At 49.1% G+C, this 9,063-nt stretch overlaps 1 protein-coding gene across 9 annotated transcripts in view; it reads left to right on the top strand.

Annotated features, from left to right (window-relative positions):
- Nucleotides 1–9,063, top strand: part of LOC125033480 (ecotropic viral integration site 5 ortholog-like) — a 328,628-nt gene that overhangs the window by 293,613 nt on the left and 25,952 nt on the right. The window contains exon 1 of one of the 9 annotated variants that reach the window (XM_047625030.1): nucleotides 3,744–3,896. The exons of the other annotated variants lie outside the window; for them this stretch is intronic. The gene's annotated coding sequence lies outside the window, so the exon portion shown is untranslated. Of the gene's footprint in view, nucleotides 1–3,743; nucleotides 3,897–9,063 lie in introns of those variants that run through there. 9 annotated transcript variants of the gene reach the window in all.

The following is a 9,063-nucleotide window of genomic DNA, read 5'->3' as shown; positions in this document are numbered from 1 at the left end:
AGTAGGGAGAGTACTCTTGTGTATACGTGGGGGAGCGAGGGACTGCAATTATTTATTGGAGGAAGTGGGGAGTGAGAGTGGGGGTGAGAGTGAGAGTGGGGGTGAGAGTGAGAGTGGGGGTGAGAGTGAGAGTGGGGGTGGGGGTGAGAGTGAGGGTGGGGATGGGGGTCTGGGTGAGAGTGGGGGTGGGGGTGAGGGTGAGAGTGAGAGTGGGGGTGGGGGTGGGGGTGAGAGTGAGAGTGAGAGTGAGGGTGGGGATGGGGGTCTGGGTGAGAGTGGGGGTGGGGGTGAGGGTGAGAGTGAGAATGGGGGTGAAAGTGAGAGTGGGGGTGGGGGTGGGGGTGAGAGTGGGGGTGTGGGTGAGGGTGAGAGTGAGAGTGAGAGTGGGGGTGAGGGTGGGGGTGAGAGTTAGAGTGGGAGAAAAGAAAGAAAGAAGCGGGGCGGTTAAAAGGAAAAGATACGAAAACGACATGAAAAATAAAAGGAGAAGGAGAGGAGACGAGAAGTGAGAAGTAGAGAGGAAAGTGCGACATGCGAAGAGAGAAGAAAAAGGGAATACTTTAGATATCAAGTTCAAGAAGAGGAAAGAGGAAACTTAAAATATAATAGAGACAGGGGTTAAGTAAAAAGTGAGACAGATAAAAAGCAAGCGACTGCTGAGGTGCATGAGCGTCGCGAGTGGGCGAGAGGGAGGCACAGTGCGGAAACTACACAGAAAACGTCACTCCCGAAGGACATCCTCTGCTGCTGGACCCGTGGGCGGAACTGTAACGTGGACATTACGCGGGCGTGCTGCTGTCGTGTGGGCGTGGATTTGAGAGTGTGGGCGTGGGTGCTGCTGCCTTGTGGATGTGGATTTGGGTGTGTGGGCGTGTGTGCTGCTGCCTTGTGGAAGTGGATTTGGGTGTGTGGGCGTGGGTGCTGCTGCCTTGTGGATGTGGATTTGGGTGTGTGGGCGTGGGTGCTGCTGCCTTGTGGATGTGGATTTGGGTGTGTGGGCGTGGGTGCTCCTACCTTGTGGACGTGGATTTGGGTGTGTGGGCGTGAGTGCTGCTGCCTTGTGGATGTGGATTTGGGTGTGTGGGCGTGGGTGCTCCTACCGTGTGGACGTGGATTTGTGTGTGTGGGCGTGAGTGCTGCTGCCTTGTGGACGTGGATTTGGGTGTGTGGGCGTGTGTGCTGCTGCCTTGTGGATGTGGATTTGGGTGTGTGGGCGTGAGTGCTGCTGCCTTGTGGACGTGGATTTGGCTGTGTGGGCGTGAGTGCTGCTGCCTTGTTGACGTGGATTTGGGTGTGTGGGCGTGGGTGCTGCTGCCTTGTGGACGTGGAATTGGCTGTGTGGGCGTGAGTGCTGCTGCCTTGTGGACGTGGATTTGGGTGTGTGGGCGTGAGTGCTGCTGCCTTGTGGACGCTGATTTGGGTGTGTGGGCGTGGGTGCTGCTGCCTTGTGGACGTGGATTTGGGTGTGTGGGCGTGTGTGCGGTAGTGTATGGCCAGCGTGGTGGGTGGTATCTTCCGCGAGAAGGAGGAGGAGGAGGAGAAGGAGGAGGAAGAAGAGGAAGGGCCCGGGTCTTTGTCATGTATATGAGTGAAGACGCAGACGAATCGGGTATCATTGGACGGGCGGGAGGGAAGGGCCGCGGCGTCAGAGGCTCCGACCAAGCTTGACTGTGTTTGCTCTGTTTGGTTATTATTATTAGGGCGTTGTTGGACGCATGATAGGTGTAATTAGTTGATTACCCAATTTGGAGCTCCATTGTGATAATATGTTAATGAAGCGTGCTCATTTACTTGATCTTGAATGATGTTAATTATTTTAATCATGTTACTAATTCCTTTCTCCCTCTCTTTTTAAAGGTGAGTGATCAGCCCGAGATGTAACGCACAGAATACAACCACAGGTAAAGTGGGAGAGTCAGTCATGTCTGCAGGCGGGCGTAGACCAGATGTAATGAAGGCATTACGAGGCGCCCACTTTCCGCGTTTCCCTTAGGGACATCTGGTAGAGCCATCCACTCTGCCCGCGTGTAGGGAAGGATGTAGGGGGAGAAAAGGGGGTTATGTGTGTTATGGGGGCGAGGGGAGGGGAGGGGAGGGAGGGGAGAGGAGAGGAGAGGAGAGGAGAGGAGAGGAGAGGAGAGGAGAGGAGAGGAGAGGAGAGGAGAGGAGAGGAGAGGAGAGAGATGTTCCGAGGTGCGCTGAGCTTTGTTAGTGATAACTAATGTTTAAGCCGTAATGAAGCCGCTGGAGACCCGAGCCGCCGTTCCCGCGGTCGTCCGAAAGAGCGAGCTGAATTGCATCGCCGGCTGTTGGGCGCAGTGACGGGCGGCCGCTTTCGGGTGAACAGATCGTCGATCGCCGCGCCGTCACGTCGACCCCCATTCTGCACGTCATGCTTTATCGTCGAGCAGCCTTCACACTCGCCGCCGCCTCTGCTCGTCGCCGTAATGCAGCCTCACAGCCAGTTGGCCGGAGACCTCAACACCCTCCCGCAGGATGAACAATTACAGCATCCTGAAAAAAGACACGGAATTAAAAGGAAAAAAAAAGTGAAGGTTCCTGGGGTCAACACCTTGTCTGTAATGATTGCTTGCTCCAGGCGTTTCTGCAGGACGGGGTTACATTACAGTTCTTTATATGTTTTTTTTCCCCCTTCTTTTTTTTTTATTCTCTTCCATATATGTAGTTTAAGATTAACCTTTGCACGCTGCTGCTCAGGTGGGAATAAAGTTAGTGAGTTACGCTTAATGGCGAGTAAGATTAGGTTACCTTGGTTACCGAGAAGCGGAACTGCGACGTGTCCGGGCTCGCTCATGGCGCTGCCCGCGGGAGTGCGCCCTGTGGCTGCCGCAGGAGGGTTGAACGAGACTTTTAACGAGAGCCTTTGTTTATGAATTCACAATTCCGTGATTTGTATTTACGATGCATAAGTCCTCCTCAGATGCCGAATGCTCGAGAATCAGTTTGTCCCAGATTTAGGCTCACAAATATCCTATACAGTTCCTTTTAAAGTTTAGCACGCTGAGCAAGTGCTCGACATGCTTTCACAATCCAAGTGAATGCACCTGTTCTTAAATATTCATCCGTATACGGGACGGTCATGCAGAAATTGTTCCTTCGGTGGCGTGTGGCAACTCCGGCCATGGGTGGTTCCTGAGACCAAGTTGATGGTTGCTTACTTTCGCGTCATTCGGCATATGGGCAGATTTGACGATTGTCAAGGGCTGTAGGCTCTCAGATACTCTTCACATTTGATGCAGTTATATTCGTAACGCCCTTGTCTACAAGTTATTTTATTTTAAAAATCGACTGAGTTGGAAAGAGTGAAACGCAGTATTCATGAACTCTCAGTTGTGAATGTTGAGAGTTAAACAGTTAATAATTATTTTGTAAGTAATATTTGTTAGTCACCACATGTAGAGTATCTCCGGTATATATCATTGAGGAACATAGCGGGGAACCCTGAAATTTGTATGCGCCAAAAGCAAAATTAGTCACCTAATGGGAATCTGAACGATTGAAAAGGAAACGACCGAAGGCTGTGTTAAACTTCGCCAATTCCCGTCCCTGTATTCCCGTCGTACAATGCGCAATTAGCCGAGATGCAAATGTGTGCTCCGTCTGATCACATTATGTCACGTCGCGGTCCCTAGCGAGCCCATCGATGTGGGAGACGGGCACACGAAGTGTAGTGAGTGTGGGCTGAGGGCAGAGAAAGTTGAATGCGAGTCTGGGTCCACCCACACTCAGGCCCCAGCTGATGGAGAGAGATCCTCGCCTTGCGCTCGTCGCTCGGTAGTACAGCCTTGGGAGTGGTGGTGGAACAAGGCGCCGCCGCGGACCCTCGAGCCGGGCTTTCTTGTGGCGTGACATCAGCTGTTGACGGACTTGCTCTTGTGGGTGTCTATACTGACGTCACGGCGTGGAAAATTGCTTTTCAAGTGGTGTAGTACGAAGGAGCTGTGAGAAATAGATCGGCTATGCCTGTTGTGTATGATTATGAAGGCCTTCATCAGAAATCAAATGATTATTAATGAGTATTTACGGAGATAAACACAGGATTGAAAACTGTTTTTATAGACGGAAAGGCGGCATTACCTGATTGGAGGAGATTATGATGATAACGAAATAGTGACCGTGGAGGTGGCGCCGGAAATGAGTGTATTGTCATGCTGCCGTTGCCAACGCTCTGCTTTTGTTGAACATGTTGCACGGTTCGAATCGACCTTATCTGCAGCATGGCACTGTTATATCAAATCTTGAAGTCTTAGAGATCTGGCGATGAACAGGTGTGATGGCAGTGAAGGTGCGACTGTTGTGCGTGGCCGCCCACCGCCCATTCGGAATGTGGGCGTGCATACAGTTGGAAGTCCTCGTCGCACCCAAGCTTATCCTCGCCATAGGGATGAAAAACTTGTCACTGAAGCTAGTGAGATTTACCGACAGAGATTTAGGCAGCGATAAAATAGAATTTTGTTTTAGATTGAAGGGTTGGAATTATATCTTGCTTGGTGATACTCGTGCTGCGGCGCGTCCACCCGCGCGACCAAAGCTGGCGAGGGCCTGTCGGGGCGGCATCGAAGCCCGCGTCAGTTATCGATGCCGAGAGGAGCCTCGAACACTTCGGCGAATGCAAATCCGCAGTTTGTGGTTTGTGAAGCTCTTGTGCCTTGGGTGGCATTCACTTACCAGCCTCCCCCCCCCCCCCTACACCCCCGTGCCCCACCTGCTGGTCAGTGTATCAGACGGGCCACTGTGTCACCTCTGGGCTCGCTCATCTTGCTCGCCTTTCACTTGAGTTCCTGTGTCTCCCCTTCCCTCCCCTCCTTTCCCCCTCTTCATTTCTTCATTCCGACACAAACCTCGGTCAAAGTCTGTCTTTCTCCTGTATTTAATAAGAACAGAAAATCTTAATTCCTGGTCATCGACGAAGCTACACTCGGATTTGAAGGGAGAACTTTCCCAATACTTACCGGTACTCACCGGTCATTCATTACCTCCGCCGGTCAACGCCTCGCTGCGGGTAGCTTGCTGGGAGGAGAAAGGTTAAGGAGGCCCGACCCGCGAGCCGAGGCCTAAGCTCCGTTTCTCATGTTCTTTTTTTTTTGGGGGGGGGGGGTGGAGGGGGTCTTAGAGGACGTGCTACATGTGGCGAGCTTCCTCTTCTCGGATCGTGACTGACGGTGCGTTTGCGGCGAAAGGTATTTTGATATCGGATATTAATGGAGATTGACTGGGATAAACAAGACCGGGAGGGAGGATCGATGGAATATGAAATTAGTGAGCAGGGGCCGTGACGAAAGGCAAGTTCGGAATGCTGCACGAGTGATAAATCATAAAGAGGGAGAAACTCTTCAACCGAATGGCTGACATGAATCTGAAACAAAGTCCGCCTCTCCCTTGCCATGATGACCAACCATTAGAATTTTTGTTACCAGGTCTTAGGTTACACGCACAAGAGAGAGGGTCAGGGACGGGGAACTAGGTGCCGCCCACAGAAGTACAAGGGAGGGAGAGAAGCACAGAATGGCAGGGGGAGAGAGCGGGCCGGACAAGTGCCGCGTTTGCAGTGCCAGGATCACGTTACTGAACTCACACACCCTCTGGCCCTTTTACGAGGTTGAATTATCCTTCATAGGACGATGTTTTAAGATTGCGGTCGGGGGAGCATGGGTGGAAGGGGATGGGATGCCCGGAAACATGTCGGTTCATTACAAGAGGAAACTATCGATGGGCTGGTTGAACATGTAGTTAATCAGATAGGTCTTAGCAGGAGAGAGCTTACATCACTTGTGGTTTTCAGGTCACTGGTACAGGGCATCACGATTTGTTTGTTCTTAACGAATTGCCCTTCTAATAATGCCAAAGCAGCGGTGCGATCTCCCTGTCGGCAAAGACGATAATGATGGCTGGTGAGAGAAACGTATCATCACTTAACGTTACTGTTGCTGGGCCGTCGGTAAGTGGGCAGAGGGCGTGGGCGGGGGCTGAACTGAGGCTAAAGTGTTTACGTGAGGCCTGGTAGGTCATTGGTATATTTGTGCGCTGGTGCTAACGTGAATGACTGACTAACCGTGGGCTCGGACGTGTTTAAGGGTGTTGGCGTTTAAGGAATTGGGCAAGAAGGGCAGGGGCTGTGCATAGAAGTTGCTTATTACAATATTGTAGGTTTTTATATAATCTAAAACTGCAGTGATATAAAAACACGAATTTTCAGTAGTGAGCAGACGGACAAAAGGAAGTAGCAGATGTTTAGGACCGTACAGCAGAAATCTCCTTATAAGTAACCAAACAGTTATAATCATAGTAAAAACTCGTTTTGAAGGGGAAACGTGTAAAACGAAGGGGTATTTAAAAGCAGGAGTTTGCAAATGCGGCTGGAAGGAGTGATCTGCGAGAGAGAGAAGCAGGACCCAAGACGGTGAGCGCGGCAGTGGTGTTTCGGCGGCTGAAGCGATGACGCAACGCCGGAGCGAAGCAGCTGCCGGAACTCACCTGGATTTGCGGTGGAGCAGACCCGAAAAAAATCATGCAGGAGCCGAGGTTTTTCGCCCTTAAACATTATTGGCCGGAAAAGTGCCGCAGGCCTGTTGGAAATCCCTCCTTCCCGCAGAGAGACTTGGCCGCATTGGCAGGAAGTCAGCAGGGCCATGAAGCGACTTCCGAAACTGCCGTTCCGCCGCGTCTCGCTTTGCTAGAGGCTCTCGCTTCTGCTTGGATTTTCTTGCGAGCACGTAGGTCCTCGGGATAGGTTGTGCGCGTCCGCCGGTTTCATTTGAGAATATTTCCCCGTGGCAGAGTCTGGTAGAGCGTGAGATCTGGTTTGTGTATTGCAGCTGACAAATACCGATGCCTGTGCATTTATACAGAGAGACACAAACACATTGATATATTACTTCACAGGCACGGGTGCGCAACAAATACACAACACACACACGACACACACACACACACACGACACACACACGACACACACACACACGACACACACACACACGACACACACACACGACACACACACACACGACACACACACACACCACACACACACACGACACACACACACACGACACACACACACACGACACACACACACACGACACACACACACACGACACACACACACACGACACACACACACACGACACACACACACACGACACACACACACGACACACACACACGACACACACACACACGACACACACACACACGACACACACACACACGACACACACACACACGACACACACACACACGACACACACACACACGACACACACACACGACACACACACACGACACACACACACGACACACACACACACACACACGACACACACACACACGACACACACACACACGACACACACACACACGACACACACACACACGACACACACACACACGACACACACACACACGACACACACACACACGACACACACACACACGACACACACACACACGACACACACACACACGACACACACACACACGACACACACACACACACCACACACACACACCACACACACACACCACACACACACACCACACACACACACACACACACACACACACACACACACACACACACACACACACACACACACACACACACACACACACACACACACACACACACACACACACCACACACACACACACCACACACACACACACCACACACACACACACCACACACACACACACCACACACACACACACCACACACACACACACCACACACACACACACACCACACACACACACACCACACACACACACACGACACACACACACACGACACACACACACACGACACACACACACACGACACACACACACACGACACACACACACACGACACACACACACACGACACACACACACACGACACACACACACACGACACACACACACATGACACACACACACACACACCACACACACACACACACACACACACACACACACACACACACACACACACACACACACACACACACACACACACACACACACACACACACACACACACGCATACTGATATACACACAGTCAGTGTAGCTAAAAATTTCACAAATGATTTTATGTCGACTGGCATTTATTACTGAATTATGCGGTAAGGGGGAGGTCATCGCAAAAGGATCGGTTAACTTTACTTTTTTTCTTGAAAAATACTCAGAAAAAAAGGTTATTGTGTCCAACTTCGGATGAGTCAGATTTAACTGTTACTCTGGACAAGACATTTTGGATGAGAGTGCATTTATTAACCGGAACATCTGCAACATCTGATAAAGTTTGCAACAGTTCGACCGCAACTTTTATGTCTAAATACAACCTCACTATATTTTTTTATATTTTATTCTTATTCTTATTCTTACTGTCTGCTATTTATCCGTCATATGAGAGCCTCTGTTCTCTGCTTCTCCCCTCTCCCTTTTTTCATTCTCTTGATCTATCTATACATACATACTTACATACATACATACATACATACATACATACATACATACATACATACATACATACATACATACATACATACATACATACATACATACATACGTATACATGTATGTACATATATATATATATATACATATATATAAATATGCATATGTATATATTGATATACATATATGCATACATATATACATATGTACATATACATATATATATACATATATGCATATGTATATATATGTATATGTATATTTATGTATATTTATTTGTATATATGTATATTATATGTGTTTGTTTGTTATATATGTATGCATGTATGTAACGTATGTGTATATACGCGTCTACATATCTTTGTTTTTTACCTACCTATCTACCTATCTATCGTGCGTGTGTGTTCAGTGAGTAGATTACATGAATATGACTATATACATGTGTTGTGTATATGTATATTTAATATATATATATATATATATATATATATATATTATGTATGTATATGATAGATATGAGAGATATAAACATACACAACACATGTATATAGTCATATTCATGTAATCTACTCACTGAACACACACGCACGATAGATAAGTA

The sequence above is a fragment of the Penaeus chinensis genome, chromosome 16, assembly GCF_019202785.1.
Source record: "Penaeus chinensis breed Huanghai No. 1 chromosome 16, ASM1920278v2, whole genome shotgun sequence".
In the NCBI taxonomy this organism is placed as follows: Eukaryota; Metazoa; Arthropoda; class Malacostraca; order Decapoda; family Penaeidae; genus Penaeus; species Penaeus chinensis.
Note: the sequence above shows the minus strand (reverse complement) of the source record. Positions and strands in the feature narration are given on the sequence as shown.